At 37.9% G+C, this 20,148-nt stretch overlaps 1 protein-coding gene across 3 annotated transcripts in view; it reads left to right on the forward strand.

Moving 5' to 3' along the window:
* Positions 1–1,789: 1,789 nt before the first annotated feature.
* The window catches only part of ino80db (INO80 complex subunit Db), a 40,223-nt gene continuing 21,864 nt past the window's right edge, over positions 1,790–20,148 (forward strand). Inside the window, exon 1 of one of the 3 annotated variants that reach the window (XM_088930322.1) lies at positions 1,790–2,132. The gene's annotated coding sequence lies outside the window, so the exon portion shown is untranslated. Of the gene's footprint in view, positions 2,146–20,148 lie in introns of all 3 variants that reach the window. The other 2 variants (XM_088930323.1, XM_088930324.1) reach the window with 2 other exon arrangements.

A 20,148-nucleotide genomic window follows, 5' to 3' on the forward strand; every position in this document is an offset into this window, starting at 1 on the left:
TTTTTTCTTTTTCTTCAATTGATAGGGTGGGTTATCAGTATTTTGCTTAGTTATATTGCACATACACTCATAAACCTCTAGTTTGACAAAACACATCAAATGTAATGCTAATTTAAAAAACTGCTTGGAATTTTCAGTGACTTCAGTGCTTTTGTTTCTCTCTGATTTTGTAAATCTTTATCTTGTTGAATTTAAAAGTGATGTTTTTCAATGATATGCTCTAATTATAGCATAAATTAAATTCTGAGTTCCAAAATAAGATTAAGAATACTGCTGACCTCTTATGTCAATGAAATCAGACTTAAAAACTTGACTTATCTGCTCTGGTCAAGGATTCTTTCAATTAAAAGCTTAAATTAAAGTTAATCTAAAGTTTTATGTTTGACATCACAAACCACTGTGTTAAGCTACTATATTAATACCAGATGTTGCAGTATGCGTTTCTAGGCTTCTGCTTGTTTTATAATTGAATGTTTGAGGTTACAGAGCAGTTATGCAATCCAAAACAAATTCTGAAAATACATGATTTTAGTTTTGACCACATACAAAATCAATTCAATAAAGTTCCTACATTCACAAAAAGCAAGAGAGTGAAAATCACAGTTGTGCAAAGATGTGTAGGTCTAAAACACAGGAATAATGATCTTTTTCTGAAGAAACAAAAGCTTCAAATGTATTGACCATGTTGTGTTTAATCTTTTTTGTGTTATCCATGGAATGTTTCACTAATTGCAGAATTAATTTTAGTTGTTTGAGTACTTCATGGCCTACTTCATGGTTTCGTTTAAGATGTGACATGAAATCCTTCAAAATGAAACTCTCCATAGTGATGATGTAACTCTCCATAGTGTCGTGGCTGGAAAAACAAGGGTAATTATTTAGTATATATAAATAATTATTCTATTTTTTTATCAAAGTCCTGAAGTATGGTTAAGTTTAAATTTGATTTGATTTTAATTTTGGAAATGACAACCATAGAATTTATTTAGGAAAGGTTAAAGTATTGTAAATAATTGTTTTACTTACAAAACGTCTTGTGAGATTACAGGCAATATAACCATTTGGGGGACTGAATTGTGTTGATAAACCTTTTTGTTCTACCTGGGTATGATTAAATCTGAAAGTATATTAGCAGAGATTCTTAGCTGCCGATATCTATATTGTATAGTGTGTGTGTGCATTAAAAACCAACAGTTCAATGTTCAATTTATAAGCCTTGTTCTGTATCAGTCAAAATAAATAAGCTCTTACTGTAAAAATACTGGGGAATAAGAAGCAGCACTTACCCTAGTGTAACAGATAGATGTATCAACTTTTTATCATTTAAATATACTGCTAGTGTAAATGAAACATTTAAAAAATCCATTAGTAATACATTGATGTCATCATTGTGTCCAGATGTCTGTTAAGAATAATCATCAACATAATTATAAAACTGCCACTAATATATGTGCATATTTAATAAACAAATATCAGAGTAACACATCACAATTACATAAAATATGATGGGAGAGACTTCATTCCTACACTTGGCTACAACTACACCAATCCTGCAAACTCTTCTAACATACTATAAAGGTTTCAGTGTCTGTAATCCCAGAAGCCTTTTAACGGTATATCTGACGACCAAACAGGAGCTTAACAATATGACACAGCGGTTTTCAAATTCATAGAAATATCTTGTTTTCACTATAATAAAAACTTAAATTTCCAATATGGTAGCAGAGGTTGTTGTTGTGCAGCCGGTCGTTGTCATGTCCCCCAAGTGCCTGTAGTGGTGCTGTAAGGAGAGTCTGCAGATGATTAAACTAAAAACCCCAGCAGCTCTTTACTGCTATTTTTTGCTGTAGATAAACTACATTTATATTTATCAGGGATTCACACAAAATTATATACGGACACAAATCAGACAGTTCCGTAAAAAATACCGAAAAAAACAGTTCGTAAAGAGCCCAATAGACTGAAATCTAAATTTGCAGACTCTCTATCCGGAGTGAATATCAGATACAGCAAGCAGCAACTGAAGGTAAGCGGATATGCTGTGAAGCATCGAGCTCGATTGGGAGAGGAACACCGGATAGTGCGTCAGACAAGGCCGTCGCCGCTGCAACTTGAGGTCGGGGGATTACAAGGTCTGGCAGGCCGGTATTAGCTGTTTATATTTAATCAGAAGTTCAGTTAACGTGAGAGCTTGTTTGATTTACGCTCGTTTTCGTATTTTTCATGTAATTTATTTAGATTTCAAGGTGACTGCCATACCTTAAAGTGGTTTTAAGATGTGTTTTCTGTAATGTTTTCCTTTGAAGGCCAGACGACGTGGGCCTAGCAGCGCCTCCCTTTGTTTGAAACGATATTTTAAGTGCATTTATATTCATATTTCAAAATGTAAGAATGTATTTAAATAAGTTGTAAACGTGTTATTTTGTAGAAATGGTTATTTTTGTGTTTTTTGTATTTTTTATATTACTCATTTATTTCAGTGTATTTATTTCCGTTTCCTGGGGGAGCTCTAGCGCTGCTTTGTGTATTATTCAGTTTCTGCCTTGGTCCTCAATTTTTAATTTTTAATTATAATATTTCCTTTTTGTTTGCAACGTTTCGGAGGTTGTTTCATGTAGGAAAAACAACTTATCCGCAACTGTACTTTCATTTTTTAAGTTTCATTTTCAGAACTGTAGCTAACTTTAAAATTCCTGCTCAGTTTGTGCGGGGCGAAATCGTTCTACAATGTCAATCGTACATTTTCTAAGTTAAATTTTGTTTTTACGTAGGCATTTCACAAAGTCAAAACTGAAAGCCGCCGCGCTACACTAGGTTTTCTATGATTTTTAGGAGCTAGCTAAATAACTCGAATTTGCAAAACCGGAGAAATTGGATCAGGACCTGCAGCTTGTACCTTTGTAACGTATCTAGTTACTTGATCAACTTCGTTGTCCGCTGTTCGTATTCTGTCTTGGACCTTTTTATACAAAACCTTGCACAATTACAATAAAAATATACAAAGAGTTTTAAAACTGCATAGCTTTCTGCTGGAAGGAACAGTTGAATTAAAGCACGTAGATTTTATATATTACTATTAAGTGTATTAGTGGTGTGTATTCTTCCAGTGTTCCCACAATGTCAGTTATGTGCCCACGTTGCGACTGAAGTGACAGTGTAGTTATTCTGCATTTTAGTTTGTATGAATAGAGTCCAGAGTACACCAGGTAAATCCGAGGGACGTTATGATTAATGTATAGTTTGAAACGCAGGTGGAGATGACTGCTTTATGACACTGCCCCTGAAGAACAGGTTATTTTACAAAGATAAATCGCTTTATCAGAAGCAAAACGAAATGAAAAATTAATCAATCTGGATAGATCGAGCCCTTCGACCTACTCTTCCGCGGCACCTACAGTCTGCTTAGACGCAGTTCGTTAAATATGAACAAAACTGTTAACGGCACTTAATTGATTGATATTTCTGTTTTGATTTTACCCGTGTTAAGATCAAGGAAAGAACAGAGCAGTTTAGTTTCATTCTGTTTCTCCTTCATTTTCAACTCTGTTGAATTTGGCTGAACTATTGGGGAGTTCCCTTTTGGAAATTCATCAGTTCTATGAATTCGAGTGACCTGAGGCTTTTTAAGTACTGTCAAACATCCATTTAAGAACAGAAGAAAAACTAATGGTGAGAACAAGCCGTTCAGCCCCTCGGCGTTGGTCATTTTTCTGTACAGTACCGATCGTCTCACATCAAGCCTGGACTTGAAAGTGTCTACTGTCCAAACTGCTAATCCGTCCCATTTATACTGCTAGCGATGCAAAGCTCTTCTCGTCAGTAACAGAGAAAGTAAATGAACAAAGGTCTTTACTTGCGCTTAATGTTTGTTTTTTGTCTGTAGTTAAAGCAAAAGGAGAAATAACTGGGCGGATCTAAGCATTATAGTTTAAAAGCTTTCTGCTTTGATATTATGGGAGAATGTTAATAGGGTTACGTAGTCACTCATAAAAGAGCATGGATAGAAAGGGAAGGGTCTTCACTAAGTGTTATCAACTTGTTTAATAGAGTTATTTTCTGTCTGAACAGAAACTGCAGATGGGGAGTTTTCCTGTCATTTTACAGCCAATATTTCCCTTTAAATATCCCCTTGTTAACTGACACAGACTTTGGGCCATCTGTCACATCTTTAGTCATACCGCACCATTTCATATAATCTTTGTACTTCATTTTGGAGTGTTTTTTGCTGGTTGTAAATACAGGTGGTTGTATTTTCAGAGTTTTCATCATGTTGCAAATCAGAGTTTACCTGAAAGGGGCTTTTCTGAGGCGATAACTGTACGTTTCATAACTTGTGTTTATAATGTCTCATCATTGTGCCTAGCAAAATAGCTCAAAATCATAATTTTATGGGGCAGTGGTTAGGGTTCTGGACTGTAACTGGAAAAGTTGTGGGTTTAAATTTTTGGTGAGAGACAGCTGTTGTATCCTCTAGTGCATTTCAGCCAGATTGCTCCAGCAAAACGCCCATCTCCATGAATAAGTGCATTCGATTAAGTCGATTTTGCTAAAGATATTGGTCAGCTATATTAATAATTAGTAATTATGAATAAAAACCACCCTCAGTTGTTTTCTGAAGAAGTTTTAAACCAGTCATTTATACCGACTTTCCTTTTCTTATCGTGTGAGATTTGCCAAGGCTTCTTAGCACGTTTTTTAGCAGAAGTGTTTATTTTTGTGTTTTTTTATATTGATTGTTTATTTCAGTGTATTTACTTCCATTTCCTTGGGGAGCTCCTATGTGAGCATCTATCAGTGTCCACATTAATGAGGTTATCTGCAATAAATCAAAGATTTTCATGGGAGAGATGGAAAAATGTGCCGGATAGCAGAGTACATTTGGTGCCAACCAACAGGAAGTTAAAGTTAAGGAAGTTTTTGTGGACAAATATTTAGAATCAAACTATTGTGCGGAAGTGTACAATATGCTAGTTCACAGTGTCGGATGTCCTTAAAATGAGCATATCCAGTATAGTTTTATAACTAAAAAGGGGCAGCGGCATTCTACAACTTGAAAGCTTTAAATGAACTGTGCTAGTTTTTAAAAATTGTTACAAGACCCATGGAAATAATGAACCTGTGTGGTTTTGAGTACAGTGCACAGGCCACACGTAGTCAGTATCCAATTTGTCTTGGAACATACAAGAACCCACTTAAAAACCAGTAATCATGAAAATCTAGCAGGCAGTTGCCTTGCCTCTAATATTACAAATCTTAAATGAGTGAGTTTAACTTAGTTTAAAAAAAGGTTTGTAGGACTCTGCCGATAACCAATAGATTGGGCACTTTGTGGGAGACTAGCAGGAGTATCTGAGGCAGTGCTGAGTCACACAGAAGAGAAGTGATGAGTACAAGAAAGGAGATCTCTCGGTTAAGAACAGTTAGAGCTGAGATAAAGATGTGGCTCCCGGTTTGTCAAACCCTGTTATTAACGTACAGGCAAATATTAACTGTCCTGCATGAGTAGTTCTGTTTGAATAGTAGAGTTTGTTAGTGAGTACAAAATGTGCATTTGATGGGCATGTTTTATACCTGAACATTACTGAACAGATATTAATTGTGCAGAATATGCTAATTTGAACAACATGTCAAAAGGGTTGTAAAGGGATAATTATATTTGCAAATAGCGTTCAAACATTTGTTAACAGGTGTCTCAATTTGAATTTTCCATCGTTTGCTGTATAGTGTAGTACGATGTATCTTCTTTTAAAACATATACATTTTTTGAAGTAAATGGCAGAAAGTAAAGTACTTTTTGAAGTAAATCCTCAGATACACTCCTGTACCTTCGTAATGCACATTGCGATTGTTTTATGTCTTTTGTATATATACTGATTCTGGGTTTTCAATAGACTGTTCTATTTTTTTCAGATTTTTCTCAGAGCTTATTTTCGTTAGAAAGAGAGGAATCTTTCCATAAATCTGATTGTCTAAGCCCTCTGTGGCAGAGAGTATTTTTACTCATTTGGGCTGAAGAGTTGTGAAAGGCAGCGCCCGTTTCACAACCTCAAGTAATGTTCTGCTACAGTGTGCGGGTGAAAATAACTGTGATTCATTTCTATCACCAGGACTCGAATGCAAAAAAGGAATTTGTGTAACCATGCGATTCAGACATTAGTGCCAAATGTCAGTGCAAATTAAAACACTGTTGTGTGGATACTTATAGGGAGCATGCTTCAGGTTACTTGTGGATTCCGTGGACTAGTAGGTAACAATTTACTGTCTTGATTTCCTTCTTACCTCAGCTCTTGACTGAATGTGAGAGTACATTCCAGCCAGATTAAAACAACCACCCCCCAAACACTGCTAGGAGCATTTATTTCTGATTTCCCACAGCATTTCATTTTCTGTAGTACAAAGTATAAAGATCAGTTTACCTCATGTTCATGTCCGGCCCCTGCACAAGGCCAAACTACCGTTCATCGTTTTTCCAATTGCTTCGTCTGGTTCAGGGTTGCAGGGGAACCTATCCCAGCATGCAACGGGTCCAAAAGCAGGCTACAGCCTGGCAGGACGTCCAACACACTCACACCAGGCTCAGTTTTCCCAGATTGAAAGCCAGTTAACCAGCCAGTTTGTCTACGGACTGTGGGAGGAAATTGGAGCACTTGGAAGAAACCCGTGTAGACGCATGGAGAACATGCAGACTCCACACAAACAGCACCCCGGGTCCGTAGTTGAACTCGGGGTCCCAGCTCTGTGAGGCAGCAATGCTAACCACTGCGCCACCAGCCGCAGTTTCTAGCATTGGTTTCTGATGTTTTTTTGTGCTCAATTTTCTCATATATGTATAAAAAAAAAGATAGTTAAGCAAAGATTCAGTGTAAATGATGGAAGACAAAATTATTCCATCGCCCTTTTTTATATAAATGTCAAGCCATTAAACTTTCAGAAAATTGTAAATGCTTTATACTGTACAGTGTTGTGTGTTAGGAACCCCATCATTTGCATCTGTCTGGCATTTCATGACAAAACACCCAAAAAAGGAAATATTAATGAAGGCAATAAGTGTTTTGTGGATCAAGGAATAACAGCTCTTTCTAAAATCGTGATACACCCATGCCATCGAAAAGGTTATATTTGCAAACAGTGTTCAAATATGTGTGAACAGGTGTCTTAATTTGAATTTTCCACCATTTGCTGTATAGTGTAGTATCATACGTCCTCTTTCAAACATATCGGTGGGTGGATGTTCAAGTAAATCCTCCGAAAATGCCATCTGGAAATGGCAGTCTGTGTCCAGGTGCGGCGACTCTTTGTAATTCGTAGTAGAGAATTTGGTTACATTTATGGAACCATCAATTATGAAAAATTGAAGGCAGAATTTTATTTGTAGTTGCATGTTCTCACTGTGATCACAGGAGTTTTCTGGGGTGCTTCCTAACAGCTCCCATAGGTATGCTGCAGAGGTTGGGTTGGGTACTCTAAACCAGAGGTGTCCAGAGCCAGTTCAGCTCTCCCTAAATCAATGACTATTTAAAGATTAGGAATACTTGTTTAGGCAGCTGATCAGTTAAAGCCAGAAATGTTTTTTTTTTTTAGTGAAGGGAAAATGAGTCCTCCAGGGCTGAATAATCTCATTTTTGTTCCCAATGATCTCTGCAATTAAACACACCATCTGTTTAATTGATTATTGTTAAATCGTTCCAGGCCTTTAGAAATTGACGATTTAAAGATTACCTATTAAAAAATAGCTGGATCAGACCTCTTCAGAGCCAGGTTGGAGACCCCTGCTCTAAATTGTCCTTAGTCCTGTCCAGAGTGAGGGTGCACAGGATGACTTTTATCCCCCATGCTTTCAAGATAGCACAGGACTCCAGTCTGCCACTGTTATCATCAGGAAAAGTAGCTTTTGGTGATGGGTAGATTTTCAGGTGGAATAAGATCACTTTATGAGCCATATACAATTTCTTGCATGAGGAATTTGTCTTTTCGCATACCCCAGCTTGCTCTCCATGAGACACACAGACACATAGATGGGGAGAGAGAAGCTTGGGGTCAGAGCTCCCATTTATATGGCGCCCCTGGAGCAGTTGGGGTTAAGGGCCTTGCTCGGGGGCCCAACAGAGTAGGATTCCTCTGCCGGCCGCAGGATTTGAACCGGCAACCTTCCAGCCACAGGCGCAGATCCTTAGCCACAGAGCCACCACTCCGCCTCAGTTAAAATATAATATAATATGGTTAAAATATATTAGTTAAGAGCATAAGTAATGGTATTACTTTTGTTGCACAGTTAAATACAATAGTGTGCAATCCAGGGAGATGTTTCATCGAGGGGCTGTGAGTCATCATAAACCACTGGAGCAAAGGCTGAAGTATTTAATTAAATGGCCCTGACCCCTTGAATGACGTTCTCCTTGTAATTCACAGCACTCACTGTTAATGTTAATATAGGCTGTAGTGTATTAAAAAAGCAGTACAGAATTATTGCTATATTTGTTTTTTGCTTGAGCCGTTTTAAATGTGTCAGGTTATCTTTTAAATGTAAAGGCTGATCGCAAGACCTCTCTGACATTGGCATGCAATAAAAACGTGTGCTGAAAACAAACGTGCATTCTCCATGTCGGCACATGGTCCCACTTGTTGGTTTCACTGATAAATTATTTATTTTCCAGAGAGGCCTGCCTATCTAAAGACTAAACAAAAGTCCTTACTACGGTAATGACTTCTCTGGAAGATTAGCTAATATGTGCTTCCTGTGTCAGGCGGGAAAAGACCAGTTGGTTTTTCTGATTCTTTCTAAGCTTCTTCTCCCATATAAAGTAGCACATTTTTAAAGATATCTTTTAAAGATATGTTACAGTATTAGAAACAGTGCAGATATTCTTTGATGCAGAAAGGATTCATAATATTAACAGCGCTGCTGCATGTGCTATTTAGATATAATTTACAATTTTAGTTTAGCAGACTTTCAGTTTTAGATTTGTCTTTATACTATACTAACTTTATTCGCAGTGATGCTTGACTTAATATTGAATTTTTGGTTTAGTACTCGAAGAGCATGATTTATCTGTCCATTGTTTTATTTAAACCAATTTTGCATGCTGCTCATATGCACTTTTATTAGACCGAAAAATGGATCTGCTGTCCCTTTTGTGTTTGATAAAGGATGTTTCTATAGAAATCAAAATTCTAGCAGCAACATGTGACATTGTATTTTTGAATACCGGTTCATGTACACGTACTGTATGTGACAGTTGTTCACTATTTCGACGTGTAATGGCTCGTTTTGTCACTATTACATTTCAAAATAGTGAATGCACATGTGAAGTAGAAATGGTGATGAGTTATTCCTAATTCAAATGTGTTGTTAAACTGCATTGATAACACACTTCAGCACAAGATGATTTCAAATGGTTCACTTTTTCTATTTGACATGTTTACTGTGATCTGGCTGAATTGGACTTGCGTGATGCTGTGCAGATTATTTACATGTGTAGTTTTCACAAGCACAATTGGTGAGTGTCTTGTAAATCGCCACATAATATGTAGGCGTAATGACAGCAATGATTTCTTGTTTTCTGCTGTAGTGACGTTGTGAGTTTCAACTATTTTTCTACGGGAGCAGACCCTGAATCTAGTTTTTTAAGGCGCATGACTCCTCAGTTGTTGCTTACAAAACAGAGGTGTGTTGATGTTTTCTGTGACCGGTGAGAGAGAAAACCACAAAAATACAGGTATTGGATGACCAGTTTTCTTCAGGCTTCACTGAGTGTCACCCATACCGTTGTTTGAAAAGACCACTCTGCCTTAATCGTTGTCCATCTTTGTTTTAAATTTTTTTTAATGCCCTCATCCTTGGGCACAAATAAAGTAGCCTACCATTTCACATGGTTTTCAAACTCAACAGATTATTTTTTTAGGTTTGTTTTAGTCCTTCTTTATACTCAATGTTCCCTACTAAAACAAATTCATAACTCAGTCCTCTTAACAGACTGCTTTCCTGCTGTTTTTTTTAAAAAAACGAACTGATAGGAACTTAGTAAGAACGAAAACAGCCATGCCTTGCTTTGAACTCTTAAGAAATAATGCCCACTGAAAGGATAAAATAGACGTCAGTGTCAGCTCCATAAGTCCTAAGCAAATGGTAACTGTGCTACACAATACGATTGAAAATTATAATGCATTTAATAATTTAGTATCTCGCAATGAATAACAATACATGTTAAGTCTGTTAAGCCAGCAAGGCCCTTTTCCGCAGATGAAGCATAATTGTTCTTGACAAACGTACATGTTGACACCTTATTATAAGCAGCCTTCATTCATACTTGTACTTTAGGAGCACTGCCATTTGGATTTCCTTTCTGTTGTTCAGTGAAATATAGTTACTTTTGTCTGAAACATAACTGCTCAGAAGAATGATGTTTCTATAGCGAGCTGGCTAAAGAAAATTGTGTATTGATCAAAGCCATATTGATTTTTCAAGACTTGCATAAGTGGTGCGGCATATAACACAGTGCAAATAAAACGCTTTGTTAATGTTCTACAAGTTACGCACATCATATATACAGTATATAGAATCAGCTACCAGACTTATGTTAAATAAGAAACCCCCTCAGATCTAAATGTTGATATAGGTGCTGTACTCCCAGGCTATCATAAGTGTTGCATTCAGCACAGCCTTTTGTAAGTTGGAGCACACTCTTATATGGAATATTTACACTTACAACTGTTATCATTATCATTTTTGTTACAGTGCAGTCATAATACAAAATGTCACTATTCCAGCATTATTATTGCAGTACGCTGCACTGTAGTTAAATAATAAATCTGTGCTCCTCAGAGGAGTTGTATGGCATTATTTATACATCCTTATAACATATTTCAGCAAAAGAGTAACGCTGTGAACACACAGCGGAATTTATTCCAGACACCACACCCACAAACAGAATGTACACCCCCAAGGTGTATACAACTTTTTATGTTAAGTAGGGTTTATGTGAGTCGGCAGCTACTTGTATTCCCAGAGTAATAGTGAAGAGTCCACGGACATTTTCACAAGTTTCAGAGCCAGCTCATGGTGTTTTTTGTAGTTTACTTATAAGTATTATCGTGTGCCCAGTCATAATGGCACAGACACACTCTAACATAGAGGACATTGCAAGGTTACACAACAGATGCATAATTTATATAGACAGGTATCTTAAAGGGGTAGATGGTTTAATCTAAGTTCAGTTTGGAAATAAGTGTTGTACACTTTTTAAACTTTAAGGTAGAAACTTTGACACAAAGGGAGAAACTGAGTAAAGGTCCTCAGGATTGTCTTTTTTTAGTCACCAACTAAAAATCTTAGTGTAGACAGAAATTAATCTGTGTAAATTTTCACCCTACTCATGTTTTTGGATGTTTTCTTAGAATCAGCAGTTTGGAATGGTCGGTTTCAAGTCCATGTGGATCTGCGAGTGTTAGCATATAATTCACCCCCACACATGCTGATCTGTAGTTACTGTAACTGCTGTAATTTCTGGATGGATAGCTGCTTTTCTGTTTTTTGAGGTATTGGTTCCACAGTGGTTGTTGAAAACGATATAGAAATGAATACAGCATTGAAAGCTGTGGCTACATGTTTCAAACAAAGGCTGAGGCCAGACTCATTGTGAATGCTGTTTCTTATGGTAACCCTTCTTCACACTATTTTAAACAGGGTAATAGCTGATTATTAGAGCCCTGTGCGTATTATTTCTGACTGTTTAGACAGTTAAACGAAGAATTCCTTTGGTAGAAAAAGTAATTTTTCAATTAGGGATCCTAACTGCAGAAAGAAAAAGATTATGTACAAAACAAATAATCATTTGTAGAAACAATTGGATGGGGAAAGAAGATGTTTTTTTGATACTTAACCTGTCTTAACATAGTTAATTTCAAAAAGTAAATGTTGATTATTATTATTTACCCCTGTGGGGGTCAGATTAGAGTCACTTGATCTGTAGGTAACAGCATGCAGACGTGGTCAGGGATTCGAGCTCACAGCTGGAAGGGCTGTGGTTTCAAGTCCAGGCTGGAGTCATGTTGTGTCTCACTGTAGAAGGCTGGTTTAATGACCTGCTGAGTAAATGTCTTTTTCTTCAATGAGAATGTCTTCACAATTTGCCTACATGGTTTAATTAAGGATTAGTCTTATCATTGTATTGGATTTAATGCCATCTGTGTGTGGTAAATGAAGTTTCATTGTATTGATGTCTTGCAGCTCTGTTTTGTACTTGAACCTTTCTGCTCTGTATGCTTACATTTGAGGAACATTAGCAAGGCCAGCCACCCTATCACTATGCAGTTCACAGCTGGCAGCCCATTAAAGCTCAGCAGGTGTGAGCCTGGTCAGTACCTGGATGGGAGACCTAGGAAAGCTAAGGTTTCTGCTCGAAGTGGCGTTAGTGGGACCAGTAGGGGGCGCTAACACAGCGGTCTATGTGGGTCCTAATAACCTAGTATAGTGACGGGGACACTATACTGTAAAAAGGTGCCGACCTTCAGATGAGACGTAAAACCGAGGTCCTGACTCTCTGTGGTCATTAAAAAACCCAGGGCGTTTCTCGAAAAGAGTTGGGAGTGTTACCCCAGCATCCTGGACCAATTTCCCCCTTGCCTTTTCCAATCATGGCCTCCTAATAATCCCCATCTCTGAATTGGCTTCATTACTCTGTTCTCCTCCTGATGCGTGGTGAGAGTACTGGCGCACTATGGCTGCCGTCGCATTGTCCAGGTGGATGCTGCACATTGGTGGTGGTGGAGGGGAGTCCCCATTACCTGTAAAGCGCTTTGCGTGGAGTGTCCAGAAAAGCGCTATAGAAGTGTAAGCAATTATTATTAAGTGAGAATCGACCGACTGATTTAAGAGGACTGACAGCTTCACAAAGATAGTCTTCACTCTATTGAATATTTCCCTTTAGATTTAGTCTCTATACTACAGGCATTGTGCTTTGGATCCACAAGTTGGTTGTTTTGTTTTTCAATATGAACAAGAGATGCCCTTCAGAAGTCATTGGTACAGCACTTCCAGCAGTTGCTTAAGTGGTAGTACCCAGGGCCTGTGAAATTACTGATGTAGTACCCCTCCATAAGGGTGCGAAATGTGAATCGAATTATAAAACCAAAAAGTCTCGTTCTTTTACCTTGCATGTAATTGAAGTAAATTTAAAGCACTAAACTGGAGGATCACCTATATGGACGTCATGTCCTAGGAAATAATCAACATAGGTTTAGGATAAGGAAGAACTCGCCTACCTGTCAACAGCGTATTTAGATTTTTAGGCTTTCGTTGAAGTTCTTCGTAAGCAATTCATTCTCAAATTGCATGCAATACGCATTCAGACAAGCGTTCGGATTTGGAAGTCTTAGTTAAATATATTGTTATCCCTTTCTTTTTCTATTTTATAAGAGGTGAAAACTCAAATGAGGGTAATGTTATAAGTGGAGTACCAGAAGGATGTTCATAGGACCACTTTCTTCGTAGATTTATTTCAGTGATCTAGATTCTGGTCTTGATAATGAACTAGTCCAGTTTGCAGATGATACAAAATTAGCAAACGCTCTAGACGACTTTGATAGAATTCAAGATTGGGCCAACACCTGGCAGGTGAAGTTTGATGTAGACTTTGTCATGCAGGTACTAAAAACATAAACTAGAAATACAAAACAGGAAATCTAGAGCTTGAGGAGGCTACTTCTGAAGAAGACGTAGGTGTTTATATTGACATCTACATCTAGAAAATGTGGAGAAGCAATTAAAAGGCCAATCAAAATGCTAGGAAATAAAACATATAATTCAAAATACCAGATGATAGAAAGGATGTTCATTGACATCCATTGTCCATTGACAGTCCTTGCAAAAGTCTTCAGTTATTATAAAACAATGTCACATTAAAATGATTCATTTTGAGTTTCAGTGCTTAGAAATAAAAATATCACGGAGAACTCAATTTCAATGTAGGATTTGTAATTCAGTGAAATGAGAGAAAATGGGTTAAGGGTCTGAATACTTTTGCAAGGCACTGTATATTCTGGGCTGTCAGGCAAAAGGAACTCAAGTTTTGAAAGGAGAAGATTGTGAGGGGACCTCATAGAAGTTTTCAGAAATCTCTAAGGCATTGACAGTGTTAACCCATAACACAGCAGATATCTTCAGAATAAACCGTGAAACACGAGGCACAGGGCACAGGTGGAAACAATGTGGAGGTGCGTTTAAAACCGAGATCAGGAGGCGCTTCTTTACCCAAAGGGTTGTGGGAGTATGGAACAAGCTGCCCTGCCATGTTGTTGAGGTTGATACCCAGGCTTCTTTTAAGAAGTTGCTGGATGGGATCCAGGGATTAACTAGCTAATGGGTTAGATGGACTGAATGCCCCCCTCTTGTTTGAAATCTATCCTATGTTCTTAAGGTTGAACTAGATTCTTATAACAATAGGAGTGTTAAACATGAGGTCCTATCTAATGATCTAATGAAACAGTTTCAGTGGATAAAGTATGTCCCCTTCTAGATGTGAAATATGATTTTTCTCTGTGCTAAGCTATTGCAATTACAGTTTAACATTTTTATAATGTAAGGAAGAGACATTATCTAAGAACCTCAATCTGTTACATGTTTTTTGTTCCTGTTTTCTTGGGGGTTTGGTTAATTGAGAGGACACTGCAATACTCAAGCCAACTATCTTAACTGCAGATCAAAAAGTGTCTGGTAACCCTTGCGTGAATGAGTTTAGACAGGCCTTATTGTACTTAAAGTGAGTGCGATAACTGTCGAAAATAAGGGTAAGTACTGTATCTGTTGTTAGAATCATTAATGAAACCTTAAAACGTAACTTCAATTTAGAGATGGACAAATTACACAGTGCTGTGAAAAAGTAATGCCTCATTGATATTTACAAAGCCAATGTTTTTGATGAGGGAAATCTGTGGAATCTTCAACTTGTACTTCTGAGTGATTCCCTTAAAGGCTTAATCAGAACTGAACATTTTTGTCTGCCGCATGGTTGATGAGATTAATGAGCCAAATCATATCAAATAACTTGTTTTCATTTCCTTACTGTGTGGGTTTTTGGGTGGAAGGTTGGGGGCATAATTTTTCCCCCTCAGTATTCAATGATCAGTATCTAGTGATCAAGAAAGGAGAAGATTTTTAGCTGCTTACATATGTAGTTGTCTCCTTTTACATTAGTATCCATGAAGATTGAGTGCTTTATCGAAAAGAGTATTTGTTATGAAATGTAATATAATTTTAGAGAATGGCTATAGTTGTGTAGGTTACAATGAAAATAACTTAGCTTATTATATAGAAAGTGTTTCTTTTCAGGTTTGTACATTTTCTATTAGTTGTGTGAGCCTGTAGAGAAAGGTTCTTATCTTAATAAGTGCCTGTGTGTTTTTATAGATTTGTACAAAGCTATTTTCTTTAGAGACCAGTGTTCCCGCTGGGAGGCGTTGGACACTGAGGGGCAGTTGTCTGAATACTTCTCACCGCAGAAGAGGGTGAAACATTGAGATTTTGGAGCCTGGAGAACCTTCCTCTTCCAGGCCAGTTCAGGCTCGTTTCAAAAACAAGTTAATCACCGAGACAGTTCAAGGTTTCCGAATTTTGTATAAAAATATAAACTTGCTTAAAAAGGGGGAAAATCAGTTTATCTCTGGGCTATCCCCCTGGAAGAACTTCTTCTTATATTGACCTGGTGTTCCGTAATCAACCAGCTGTTCCCAAGACAAAAGAGTCTTATCCCCAGTGTTGTGCGCTGCTGGAGTGTGAAATGAACTTGCCTTTAAACACCACCTGTGTAATCGACAGCCTGCCTGCCTCATGTCTCTTCATGCCATTAGAAAGCTGGAGCTGTTTTCTCCTCTGTTATTTACGAAACCCATTCCAAATTCTTTTTATGGATAAATGTTTACGCTTAAAAACGGCGAGGGTCAGGCAACATGGTTTGCTCCTGGTGTGGTGTCCGAGCTTCACCAAATCAAAATGAATGATTGAAAAAACGTTGCTCCGTTGAAAGAATCTTCGATCTAACCGAAATTGCTGTTTTAATGAACAGCAGTTCATTGCTTATGTATCAGTGGTTTTCACTTAGATTTAAATGATCTCCTAAAAAGATGAAATATTTTATGAGTTACCTCTTTTTCGCAGATGCTTCTCATTTATCACTATAGAATTTTAGAATATTTTATGTTGTGCTTTGTCACTGCTCTGATTTTTTTTCTCGGTAAGGACATCACCACCCAACAGACGAAGTGCAAGAGAGCTGTGTTCCCTCAGTCTGACAACCTTATTCTCTGCCTTTCTTTACCCTTTAATCAAGCTGTACTAGGCGATCAGGGCAGGTGCAGTAGTGAATGAAATTACAATGACTGCCCGCCTTCATAACAATAACAATTAAAAGCTTTGGAGTGCGGTTTCACTCAGGAGGGCTTCTCTTTAGCTCTCGCAGTGTAGCTGAAGCCCCCTGGTCTTCTACAGTATGTGCAGCTCCTAGCACGTGACATGATTTGCAAATGACAGTGCATACATAGCAACGAAAACAAAACAGAGTAATGAATTGTCTGTATCCTATTGAATCTCCGGTCAGAATCGATGTAGCAGCCCTTTAAACTGTATTTCCATCAGTCCCTCAAAGATGCATAACTAAAACCACAAAGAATACCTTTCCCCTTTACAATCACCCTAACCCAGTCCTTACCTTGACCTTAGCCCTGTTTTTAAAGGGGAACTGCAGTCTTAAGTTTCTCAGGCTGGTTAAAATGAATTCATTGACCTTGTAGAAATGAATGACAAATTTCGAAGTAAGCACAAAATCGTGAACTTTGTGAAAGTACTGAAAGCTACCATGTTGACGCAACTCGCATTGGAGCTGCCACAGATTGTGACGTGATGCAGCCCTTCCTGCTCACTAGTCTCCCGTAATGACTAAAGTCATGTGATGTAAGAACGGGGGAGTACAGGTTGTGCAGCAGAGATTTCACTGCAGAAATGCTCCATTATGATCTGCATGCACGAGTTAACAAGTAGGTAGCTGTCTGCAAAACTGTCTTGAAATCTAAAGCAATATTTCCTTTGGATTAAAAGAGATGTATTCACAAGCCTGCGTGTTTACAGTGTCATACAGCCACTCACATCACTGGAAGTTTTGTTGCCTCGTTCTGAATCTCACGCAGACCTGGAAATTTTGTGATTTCAATTGGAGGTTTTACACTGTGTATATTGTACTGTTCCTGCAGTTTGAAATGCACTTATCGATGCTGGTTCTTTCTCACCCTGGAATATGAAAAGGGCATTGCAGTTCCCTTTAACTGGAACCTCACCCTTCCTCAAACCTAAACTTTAACATTAGCCTCAATCCTGAAACTCTGATTTGAAATCTAACCCTCTCTACCCTAAGGCTAATGCCCACTCACACATTTGCTCTTAAATCCTCATTGATCAGGACTGCATCCCTGACTGGAATGGTGTGGCTGGAGTTGTATGACTAAGGCTACTGACCTTCAGGTATGCACTGTCAGCTCCACCCAGTGTAATTTGGCAAAACGGTGGTACGGTGGCTTTAAAACTAGAATAGAAATAGAACGTACCTCCAGTTAACTAATAATAAACTACATTTGTTATTCCTATCATTGTAGTCATTGGCTTTTTGGTTGTTTTTTTTTCGGTTCTGTGGTGGGGAATGGGAGGGAGGGTAGGAGAGGGTGTGTTCTTCTGCTCGCGTTTCTGATTGCTGTTTTTTATGTATTGCTTATAAATGTAAATAGTGCAAGTGTTTTTTTTTTAAATACATTTGCTAGACATCCGTTGCAAACGAGGGGGCAGAGAAAATATCCTGTTTTACAGATGATTATTGTGCAGTATCTTTCCAAAAGTATCCAGATCCCTGTGCAGTTTTCATACTTTGTTCTGAAGCTTACAGTCCTGTCACTTTAGTTCAAGTTCAAGTTTATTGTCATTACACTCATATACAGGTATATGGTATAACGAAATGCTATTTAGCTAGCTCTCGGACATAAGTAGTACAAAGAGGAAAAAAAACAACAACAACAACAATACAATTGTGTAGCAAAAGAAAGACAGAGACAACAGGCAGTGTGCAAAAAACGACAACAGACGATGTGCAAAAAAACAACAACAGGCAATGTGCAAAAAACAACAACAGGCAGTGTGCAAAACAACAAAAAGGTAACAGGTTATGTGCAAAAATATGCATCAACAGAATAAAATAAAGGGATAGAAATTATGGGGAGTGAGCTTTTGACATGTATGGTAGAGGTAGATTTTCAATGTGTGTTTGGGTTTTTGGTAAGAAAGAAAGAAAGGAAGAAGGCACTGTGAGGTTCAGATCATAGGTGAGAGGTGAGGTGAGAGTGAGAGAGGCTGGGAGTTTAACAGTTTGATAGTGTGGGGGTAAAAAAACTTTAAAGTAGCAAACCTGTTACATATACAATCTACTCCACTCAAAGCAAAAAACAACACGTACTGTAACTATATAACCAATATAAAGAATAATGAATAAAAATAAAATTAAATTATGTGCTCGAAATTACCTTAACGAGCCATGTAGCTAGTAGAGAGTCCTTTGTGTGTTATAATTGCTCACAAACAGAGGTCTCTCAGCTAATTGTGTGACTCAGAGGTGCGTGGTTTCAGAACAAATAGCACACATAGTACAAGTAAAATGAAAATCTGGATTTAACACCTATCTCTGCAAGGTCTCTCTGTCAGGTAGTGAAGTTCAAGCAAAGATTTGACCAAGAAGGCATTAAAACCACTTGAGTGATAAAGTTGTATAAAAGTACAAATCAGAAGGGTGTAAAATCACTCCTAAGACCCTTACTATCTCTTTGAAGTTGGTTTAATTCGCCATTGAACAGCATTAACCAATTCTTTAGTCAAATAGTGGCACACTTCGCTGTTGCTCTCCCATAAAAATACAGTGGAAGGCACTGTCTCACAGAGAGTAATACCCTCCCAGTAGTTGTTTCTTCTTAAGCAGTGAGCTCGTTAGGAGATTCTCCAAATCCAAAAGCATTTCAAACTTCTCTGGTGTTCCTGGTAAAGCCAGGCCTGATTCTCGAACAAGAAAAATGGAGCCAGATGACTTTCACGTGCAGGTTGGCCATCCTCCTTCTATGCGTTACTTTTTTGATTCTGATTCAAAACCATTTAGTCTGTGTACAGGAACATGTTTATAGTATCAGTATGCGATACTATACCTATCGATTGTGAAAGGGAAGTCGGCTTAGCAACAGCGTTAAGGTAATTTGGATTATGCAGCTGTCCTAAATTTTGTGTTTCAGCTGAAGAATACCTCCAAACATGCCTTCTGCCTTTTGCCCCCCATTTTCAGATAACCCCAACCTGGAGGCCTTCTGCACAAGATGATAAGAGAACTGAACACTTGTGATGAGTTGTAGTGTAAACTGTTTTTTTTTTGCTTCAAAATTAACTGACACTTGACATTAACTTGCTATATCTTCCCGTGTTTTTTTACGGATAAACATATATTTGCTTGTTTCTTTGTATGAAAGGCGCATACCATTATTCCGTTTTTTTGTATTTTTTCTGCAGATAGAAACAGAAACAGTTCAGGTAGACATATCCTATCCCAGGAGGCAATCTGCTTTAACTTTTTCTTTAGACTTGCAACAGATTTTAATAAGTGTGAGATTTTAGACATGCTGATGATAGAGAAGCAACTAACTGTGCTGCACCCCATAAGAAACTAATGCATGTATGTTGTTAGAAAAGTGAAGCATATGGATTTAGAATCGTAAATGTTTATGATTAATCATTCATGCCGGACCATAATACACCCGGAGGACTTTAAATATTGCATAAGCATTAAATCACCTCATTAGAGTGATAGTTGATTCAGCACAGCTGCTGAGGTCAATTAACCTCTTTAATGTGAAGCTTAGCGAAAGACAAACCGTTAAGAAATCATCCCCATTCATCAAGAGAATGATTCCCATGTGCCCTCAGTATGTTGAAGCTGGATCACAGGTGGGCTCACCAGCAGTGGTTCTTGGTAATGATTCAAGGTTGTGTGTAAACTACCTTGATAGATGACAGCGAGTATGATACAGGCTTGCGGAATATTACATGAATTGTTATACACTGGCTACACAACGGTGGATCCA

The sequence above is a fragment of the Atractosteus spatula genome, chromosome 13 (genome assembly GCF_055471065.1).
Source record: "Atractosteus spatula isolate fAtrSpa1 chromosome 13, fAtrSpa1.hap1, whole genome shotgun sequence".
Lineage (NCBI taxonomy): Eukaryota > Metazoa > Chordata > Actinopteri > Semionotiformes > Lepisosteidae > Atractosteus > Atractosteus spatula.